The following is a 10,280-nucleotide window of genomic DNA, read 5'->3' as shown; positions in this document are numbered from 1 at the left end:
ACAATATGTTACGATACAATATGTTACGATACAATATGTTACGATACAATATGTTACGTTACAATACGATACGTTAGGATGTGATACGCTACGATATGATACGCTACGATATGATACGCTACGAAATGATTCGCTACGATATGATTCGCTACGATATGATACGCTACCATATGATACGCTACCATATGATACGCTACCATATGATACTTTACAATACGATATGTTACGATATGATACGTTACGATATGATACGCTACAATATGATGCTTTACAATACGATACGTTACGATATGACACGTTACGATATGACACGTTACGATATGACACGTTATGATATGACACGTTACGATATGACACGTTACGATATGACACGTTACGATATGATACTTTACAATATGATGCGTTACAATACGTTACGATACAATACGTTACGATACATTGCGATACGTTGCGATACTCTTGCAAAGCAATATGATACGATACAATGCGTTAGGAAACGATGCGTTATGATGCGTAAGGATGCAATGTGATACGATACGATAAGTTACGATACAATACGTTACGATAATATACGATATGTTACGATATGTTACTATACGTTACGATGCGATGCGTTACGATGCGATACGTTACGATGCGATGCGTTACGATGCGATACGTTACGATGCGATACGTTACGATGCGATACGTTACGATGTGATACGTTATGATGCGATACGTGCAATACGTGCAATACGTGCAATACGATGCGATACGATGCGATACATATGTTACGCTACGATACAATATGATATGTTACATTATGATACTACGATACTCATACAATGCGATATGATACAATATATAGATTTAAATATAGGGAAGTCTGTCTTGGAATCAAATGCTTCACACAAAGGAATACAACTTCTCAGCCTATGAACTGTTCTAAAATACTGTGAAATATGGAAAGAACACATGCATGAAAATCTGTGATCATAATACTCTAAAATATTGTAGAAAAGGAATGCAAAACTTCTTAGATTTGATTTAAAATTAATACATTTTTTTGTTTTTAAATTACTTAAACTTCTACACCTGGCAAAAAAAATATTTGAATTCATATCATGAAGAAAAGCAGCTTTTCAAAGCCTTGTAGTGGCAGAGATTGCGTGTTTCCTGATGGATAACTGCCATCTAGGTGCTTCGCCATGTTTTTACCAGTCCATGGAACTCAGTTTGTTGTATTTAGCCTTAGCGTTTCTAGTGTTGGGCAGTTGACTTACAATGAGGTGAATCAAACCAGCAAACCTCCACATCATAGCTGCACCACACAGGCCACAAATGTTCTCAATAATGGCTTATAATTTATCTTAACTAAAGATATCTTTACTAAAGATAAGATAAAAACACTAACAGTGTCATGGGCGTGGCGGACGTGGGGTACACGGGGACATGTCCCCCACACTTTTTACAGCCATTAAAATCACTTAATTCATTTTTAACATGTTGAAACATGTTTTTTCGAGCCTCCTCTAAAGCATCATGAGTAGGCCCCTAAACTTGATACGCGCTAAAAACGCTTTGCGCTGGCCATTCCATTCATTTCCTATGGTATAGGCGGTAGCGCCAAATGTAGCAGCAGCGCCCAAGGTAGCGGTGTGCACCACTTTGCCAATGAGATAGAAGTTTTGAATGTGACGTTTATGTTTCCTAGGCAACCAGAGAGTGGCATCAAGCTGGTGTGAAAGTTGGAGGAAAAACATATTGTTTGTGTAAGAGTTTCCTATTTAACGTCTATTTAACGTTACTTTAAAGTCGTATCACGATCTCGGAAGGAAACGTAATGACACACCAGGTTTATGAGTAGGCAGTTTATGGTTGTAATAATGCTTACGGGGATCATAAAGTTAGTGTAATACGATTTACACCAAACTTTGTGCAAAATTCTATTTTCGAGTAAATCTGTGATGAAAGTGGGATAGTTTTGTTTCACACGAATTATGCGTCATGCTGCACACAATTCATCAGCCAGTGATATTGGATCCATCATCCGTCAATCAAACGTCTGAGACATACACACACCGAGCTCGATAATGACCGATCATATTCATTTTCCTAACTCGGATAAACTTGTACAGCAACTTGTGGAAACTTGTAGAAGGAGCCGCAACAAACCGGACAAACGGCCATTTCTGAACACCTTTAAATAGGAGTGGCTATGTGACTCCAACCTATCGCTTTGTTGCATATCTAATACCAAACATCAATATGCAATCAATTAATCCCTTTTCACTCCAATTTCATCTTGGTGCTGATGATTTTAAACAGGAATGGTGTTTAACAGAACTTTTGTTGTTCAGTGTTTTCATTTGGCGCTTAATTATGAGGCTACTCACCTTGTACTGTAGATGCCCCAGGGTCATTCTATGTCAACTCAACCAGAGTTTGGCAGCTTTAGAGTTCAGCTTTTGACTTTGATAGTACATCATTTTTAAAGAGTTAAGTCGGTTTCCTGGTGCTGTTTGTGTTTGTGTGGTTCTTTAGCTGCTAAGGAGAGGTGCAATTGAATGCGAGAGGATGATAAATCACTGCCATTACAAACCCTATATACGGGTTGCTTTTTCCCCTAGATTTTGTCTGTACTGTTGTTTAAACATCTCCTTTAGTTTTACATGGTGTGGACATGACAGAATGACTTCTATGTTCCTAAAAAGGACCTGTCCATGAGGCACATTACTGTAGAATGTCATGTTAGTATGCAGCCAGCAACACCACTGTAAATGACAATGTAATATGAAATATAAAGACATTACATTGCACAAATGAGGTGGAACCATTTGCTTGTCACCCCGGAGGGGGGGGCTAATTGAACAATTACAGAGATGAGGGAGATGTCTACAGTGTTTCTCTCACTCCAAGACTAATCCATTCAAACTAATGTAGGCTTTCTCTTGTTTTTCCACCAGTAATGACTTAAAATCAGGTTGGAATTCCTTTCTAGCCTTGTGATGTACAAAGATATTTTCTGGCAGTTGAACAGAGCATGTACAGCCATCTTTGCAGGAATAAAATCCCCTGAGGAATTTAAAATGGCCTCTTTCAGTGCATGTGTGTCTGTGTCTGTGTTCAGAGAGTCTAGATATGAGAGAGAGACAGTAAAAGGGCGAATGTCTTCCTGTGTTATGTATCTTACTGCATCACATTGTCTTTTGTATCTTTGCGGTTCCACTGTTGGGACTAAGCTGTGTTTGTCAAGTTTTATGTATCACCTACACGTCTGAGGAGCAGAGCCCTGACAGAGCAGACACATCCGCTGTGACAGAGAGGCCTGCTGGAGGGCCAGAAGGACAGCAGGGTGGACTCTGCTTTTGTTTGTGTTTACCACAGAGGAGTCAGCTGAGGTAACCTTTCCACTGTCCCTTCATCCCTCCCACCATCCCTCTGTTCCTCAACCCTACCTCTCTCATCAGGCATCTCAGGGGGAAGCCTGGGAAACTGTGACTTCACTGTTTTTATGGCACAAAGATCCATTGTGAGATCTTTTTACTATTCCTTTCAATAGAACAAGAGTGGGAATTGCTCGTCTCCATGCCCAACAAGTGAAAAAATGCTCTCCTAGGGTATAGTCCGGGCCTGAATGCTGTGATAGATAATAAATTATAAGTGTTAATGCATGCAAAAAAAAAATTTGGCAGGTAAGAAATCTCTCAGTGAATCTGTAAATGCATAGATAATTGATAATTTTGCACAGTAACAAATGGATTTGTAAATATAATGAATTTCTAAGTTTTGATTTGTCAGAAATTTCATTACTTTGTTGGTTTTTAAAGATCATTTATTTCATGTTGATTCATTCATTTGATAGTAGAAAGTGAAAGAAAACTTAGAGGCGTCTTCTTACGGAGGTCGTCAGATGACCCAAACTAAGCCTGTTACAGGCATCTCAGACCTCTTGGTCACCATCATACTGTAAATTGCCTCCTAATACTTCTGATTGCTTACATGTTGAATAATAAATAAAAAATTGACAACGATTGACAAAAATAAAAGTGACAACGTGGGCCCCGAAACAAACTGACTTTATGTAAATACATATTAATATCTACAGTATAGGTAATACCTCACTTGCATCTGAAAATGTCTGTAGTGCACACAGTCAGCTATGTTGAGAAAAAACACATTGAATGTGCTCAACTAAGAGTGATTATCAAAGCTGCAGGAAAGAAGACAGCAGATAAGCCTTTAGGGCTGCTTTGTTCAAATATTTCCCTTCCACTTCATCCAGATGAAACTTTGCACAGACATGTGTTTGTTCTCTTATCACTCATAATTGCGCATCATTGAATTTAAAAGATCTTTGCCCTGTGGGAGTTCTAGGTAGCATGTGATGTAACAGGTTTCCCTGTTTTGACTCTCCAGGAGTGCCACCCAGCACGGATCCTTAAGAGAATAATCTGCAGGAAATGTTTCAGTGTGGGGAATATGAGTGTAGGTGTGTAACTAGTGTGCAAAACTTTTTGCCTAGATGTTGTGTTGAGTCAGGGTCGACAGCAATCGACTGCCTTCTACAGTCACTCAACATTGGAGTTTGGTGTATTTTGGAATCAACATTTCTTCATTTTAGCTTCTCTCCTTAAACAGACTGTATGATAAATGTGTAGAATTTGAAATACAAACTTCTGCAGAATGCATCCCGTACATACTGTAAATGTGTACCATTTATGTAGATTTTAGCAGGCTGCTTATCATTCTTAAAGTCTCCCTCCACTCAAAAAATATATTTTTCTTCAGTTAAATGTTTGAACCTCACTCGGCAAAATGATGTACAGTATGTGCAGGTTGACATTTTCACATTTATCTTCTGAAAATGGGAAGTTCCTCTTCTCATTGGAATTCACATTTTAAGGGGTGGACCTAAAAGCATGATTTGTGACATCACAACTAGTTTGATAGTCAATGTGATGTAAAACGTGAAGCACACTGAGAAAAGGTTTGCAGTCAAATCGAAAGCATCTAGTGTCCAGCAGGAAAACTTATGAAATGAACCAGCTTTGCATATTTATATATTGTGGAACTTTTTTAATGAAGTAGAATGAGTAGATGCATTTTTAAGGATTTTAGTGTGGGAATCATACTCTCTGCATATAAAAAACATATTTCGTTTGTTTGTTTTGTTCATGTCTTAATACATGTCTGGAGGAGGTCTTTAAAGTTTATAAAGTAATAATAAAATAGTACTTCCAAAGTATGAATTTGGAAGTACTATTTTATTTCCTGCTATATTTTAGAAATTATAGCTTAATTATAAATGCAACAAACTCAACTGCCCGTCAGCTGCACTGATAAATTGATTTGCCACATCATAAAAATGGCTTCAAATGTTTTTTATGGTTCCCATCTGGCACATTATTTATTAAAGGCTCTGAAAATCAGATGCAAACCACTGACAATCCCCATTGTAGTCTGATATGTACAGTATATATTGATGCTGAGTTATACTATCGTCAACCAATCAATCAATCAATCAATCATGCTGAGAAACAGATATCTACATCATATGCTGTTTTCTTGCCTGACAAGTAGGCTCATATCTCTGCAAATGTTACTTGAGTACTTTAGTGCTAACAAGTAATACCACTGAGAGGAGGATCTGAGCATTTACACCAGACTGCTTTGATGATATTTACTCAGTCTTGCACTTGTCCTTTCTCTTCATTGCATGTTTTTGCAGCTAAATTACATGTGAGGATAGAAGCATCACCTCATGTCTACCTGCATGGATAACACCTGAATTACACACAAGTCAAACATGACTGTCTGTTTGATCTTCTGTCAAAGCAGCAAACCCTGGAGCTGCACCACTCTTTACTCTGAGTTTCTTTTCACTCTCATCCACTATTTGTTTTTCTGTTTGTAAAGGATAAGCAAATGTGTATTGCTAATGTGTTATAAGGTCATTAAGTTGGCAAAAGTTTGAAGTGTACTGGAGTGTGCAACACTGGCCATCTGTTGTGCAGGACTTTTTGTTCCATGACATGAACACACGCCCACGTGCCTCTCAGACTTCACACTTAGTAATCAGTTGGAAAGAATGAAGTTGACCTATAACAAAAAGTTAGAAAAACAACAAAACATTAAGAAACATACTATGTAGTGCGGAGAGACATCTAACAAGCTATGATATTTTTCTGTCAAAAGAATTTAAGAGTTATCCTTTAATCCTAATTAAGTGCTTTTAACTTGTCTTAACCGCAGGGTATTAGAAAACAGGGAAGTATAAAAAGAGCAGCTCTTTATTTTCTCCCACAGGTGTTTGCTAATAGATAGAGAATTATCTTACTAAGTTAATTCTGTTACTTCTACTGCTCAGTAGTTAAATTAATCACACAAGGAAATGTAACACAGAGGGGAAGCCAGTCATTCTTCACTCTACATAGACATCATTAATCATAAATCAGGAAAGGAGATTATAGGCGACTTTAAAGGACTAAGGTGCCTGGGAGAGACTAATGTTTTTCATTTAAAAAATCAAAGTATTTGGCTATGGCTACGATTGTATGTCACAAAAATCCTAAATCTAGCCATTTGCCTTGTGTTTAATTGAAGTGACTGCTCATTGAAGATACAGTAAATGAAGACTATATCCTACTTAATGACTGAGCTCACTGAACAACTATTTAGAAAATTGTTTGTCAACCCAATGTCCATACAAGGAATTTCAACAACTATTGAATGTGGATAACAGCCCATAATAACAGATGAAAATGGGACAAAAAATAAATAAATTATCATTTTTATTCCTTCCCTATTTCTCTATTCTTTCCCACTGTATCTCCCGGGGTTGTTTTGATTTTGCTTTCTCTCGGTGGAAAGAATAATGTAGAAGGCCTATCTCTGTGACTCTCCTTCTTTATTGTTTGTTAGTATAATGTTTGTAGGGTTAGGGTTTTGTTCATCGTTCTCCCACTAAGATCAGAAAATAATATCATGGCGCCCTCTGTCGATCACTTATGGGAAAGCTGTACCCGGAAGTAGTAGTCAGTGAAGATGAATGAAAACCATGGTGAAAACACATGATCAGATAAGTCAGCAGGCACAAACTGGATTTCCTGTTTGGGCTCCTGGCTTTTATACCAAAGTTTTTAAAATGTATAATATTAATAATAATAATCTAAATTAGAATTCAAGCACCACCATTTCAACAAATTTTAACATTTCATTTAACATTTTAACAATGGTGGCCAGAGAGTTATTAAAAACAAGACCTAAATTTAACCGTTTCTTAATTTGTAGGCGTATAAGCAATTAATTAATTGTTGTGTTTACTGTAAGGCAGCGGCAAACAGAAAAGTCTTCAGTCTTGATTTCAAAAGAGCTGAGATTTGCAGCAGACCTTCAATTTTCTGGAATTTTTTTACAGATATATTGTACATCAAGAGTAGAGTAAAAGTCCTTATTGTCATTGTGGCAGAGCAACAACGAGATTGGAGATGCAACTCTGCTTGGTGTGGACAAGAATTAAAATTTAAGACACAATTTAGAAATTTTAAAACACAAGAACACAACAGACAGAAATGTGTAAACACAGGACAACACACAACATAACTCTGTTAATAAGTGCTAAAAGTCCTTTAGAATAAATATTAATATATATATATATATAAATATATATATATATATATATATGTGTGTGTGTGTGTGTGTGTGTGTGTATGTATATGGATGGTGTATAAAAGGACTATTTACAAAAGAATGAAAATGTATAAATATATTGCACAGGTATGAGAGAGTGAGACTGATGTGATGTGATGGTGTGGGAAGATGTGAGGCAGTCAGGGCTTGTTAGGGTTCAATGTACTGATGGCCGTGGGGGAAAAAACTGTCTCTGAGTCTGGAGGTGCGGACCTGGGCAGACCTGTAGCGCCTGCCGGAGGGCAGCAGCTGAAACTGGTGGTGGCCAGGATGTGAGGGGTCCCTGATAACTTTTGACGCTCTACAGAGGTGGTGGGAGGTGGTGATGTCCTCCATTGAGGGCAGAGAACAGCCAATGATCTTTTGAGCTGCCTTCACTACTCTCTGCAGAGCTTTCTTGTCCACAGCTGAGCAGCCAGCGTACCAGACAGTGATGTTGTAGGTCAGAACACTCGATGGCTGCCCGGTAAAAGGCCATCAGTAGCCTCTTCTCCAGGTTGTTCCTCCTGAGTAGGAAGTGGAGTCTCTTCTGTGCCCTTTTAACTGTTGCACTTGTATTTTCAGACCAGGAGAGGTCGTCTAAGATTATAGTCCCCAGGAACCTGAAGGTGTGAACCCTCTCCACACAGGCCCCTCTAATGTAGATCGGAACCGGCCCTGTGATGTGTTTCCTCTTGAAATCGATAATGATTTCCTTTGTTTTTGTGGTGTTCAGTGAGAGGTTGTTCACTGAACACCACGCTGTCAGCCTGTGGATCTCATCCCTGTAGGCAGACTTGTCGCCACCTGAGATGAGTCCAATGATGGTCGGTGAGTCGGTATGCAATCGTGTGTGTACACAGCCTTGTGGTGCCCAAGTGCTGAGTGTGGTGGTGGAGGAGAGGTGTGGGCGAATTTTAACGGTGTGTGAACGGTTGGTGAGAAAGTCTTGAATCCAGGTGCAGATAGGGGAGGAGAGCCCTTAGGCGCGGAGTTTGCTTGTGAAAGTATCTGGAATGATGGTATTAATGATGGTAAATCTGAATTTAAGGATAAAAAGATGCCAATATTTGCCTATGACATATTGTTTGTGCATTAAAAATATAAAGATGATTGTACAATGGACATTCTACCCCATTTTCAATGGTTTCCATGACTATTTTGTGTTGTGGAAATTCTTTAATTTTGCCAGATTAACCCCTTCAGACTGGCATTTTTTTGGCTGGGCAAATTCTGACTCCACTCTAACATAAAAACAAAGTGGAAATTTTTTTGGGGGTAACTCATGTTTTATTAGTATTTTTTTATGTCCATTCCATTGGACGCCAGGATAAGATGGGCGTAAAATGTCATAAAAACTTAAAATCATAAAAATCAGGCTGAGTTTTTCTACATAGCAATCAATCAGGTATGACCTAAAGATCTTGAACTGGATGTTTGCATGGTTTTGAGGCTGTGTACAATTCTGAACATGCACATTAACTTGAAAGGTGTATCACAACCTGAGTAGGTAACAGCAGTACCGGCGTCTCAGTACATGGAGCCTCTTGACATTTTCATCACTTCCATAGCAAGGTGGAGACCCATTAGGGTTCTGATCTCTCCTGAACTTGTCAGTTTGAAACTTCGTGTACTACTTTGCATGGCATAAACATTTGTGTTGTCGGCCATCCAATAGAAGATCTCTTGTGATATTGGGAATATTCATAGGGTCTCATGGGATGATCCTCACGAATTGCAGGATTCTCAAAAGAAGGGTCCATGATTGTAGTTAATGGCCTGTGGCCTATAAAGTGATGGTTTCCGCTCAGGTGCTGTTTGGATGCACTAGGGGTGTTTCTTATTCTCTTTCTATGATAGTACACCACCTATTGAGCCTCATGGCAATTGCAGACCAGATTTAACTGTGCATATGTCATACCCCCAAAGCGCCGCCATTTTTGTTTGGCAACTTAGCCCCTTTACCAGTCTTGGTTAGTGTCATCTCCTCCTGTCCTCCTCTGTCATATCTGTCTCCTCTATTTCAATCTCATCTGCCACATCAAGTTTTTGCATATAACCTCTTCACTGTCCCTCCCTGAAACTCATAATAGAACAATCACATTTTAACTCATTTTATTTATTCTTACTCTTGAACTCTTATGCATTCCATTTAAATCGTACAACACAACACCAGTTTCACTGGATGCATGAGCATTGCAGAACGGCTGCGATGCGTGTCCGCTCCTAGCTCCGCCATCCGTCAACACCCACAAGATGTCACAAATTCACACATAATCACGGAATATAACAGGATGTAGTTTCTATAAAGACAACCACAAAACTATTTTCACCCAGAGGAGTAGTAGGAAATAAAAATAATGTAAAGGGTCAATGATTATATTGAGATTTTGGCCCTCCACAATCAGCATCTCTTCAATCATGATGTCATCGGGGTGAAATGAACCTGATGACTAATGACTTCTGGCCTGTTGACTTAAGGCCTGTCTCTTCCCATTATGATGTTTTCCAGGTGTAGTATGGTGAAATATTCGAATATCATCCACAAAATCTAAATTGTATAACCCTGAACTGTGACACTATACTTTTCCTATGAAAAGCTTAGAGGTATTTTGTTTCTATATATTCTG

The sequence above is a fragment of the Echiichthys vipera genome (assembly GCF_963691815.1).
Source record: "Echiichthys vipera genome assembly, chromosome: X".
Taxonomy (NCBI): domain Eukaryota; kingdom Metazoa; phylum Chordata; class Actinopteri; order Perciformes; family Trachinidae; genus Echiichthys; species Echiichthys vipera.
The sequence above is the reverse complement of the archived record's forward strand: the minus strand, read 5'-3'. Positions refer to the sequence as shown.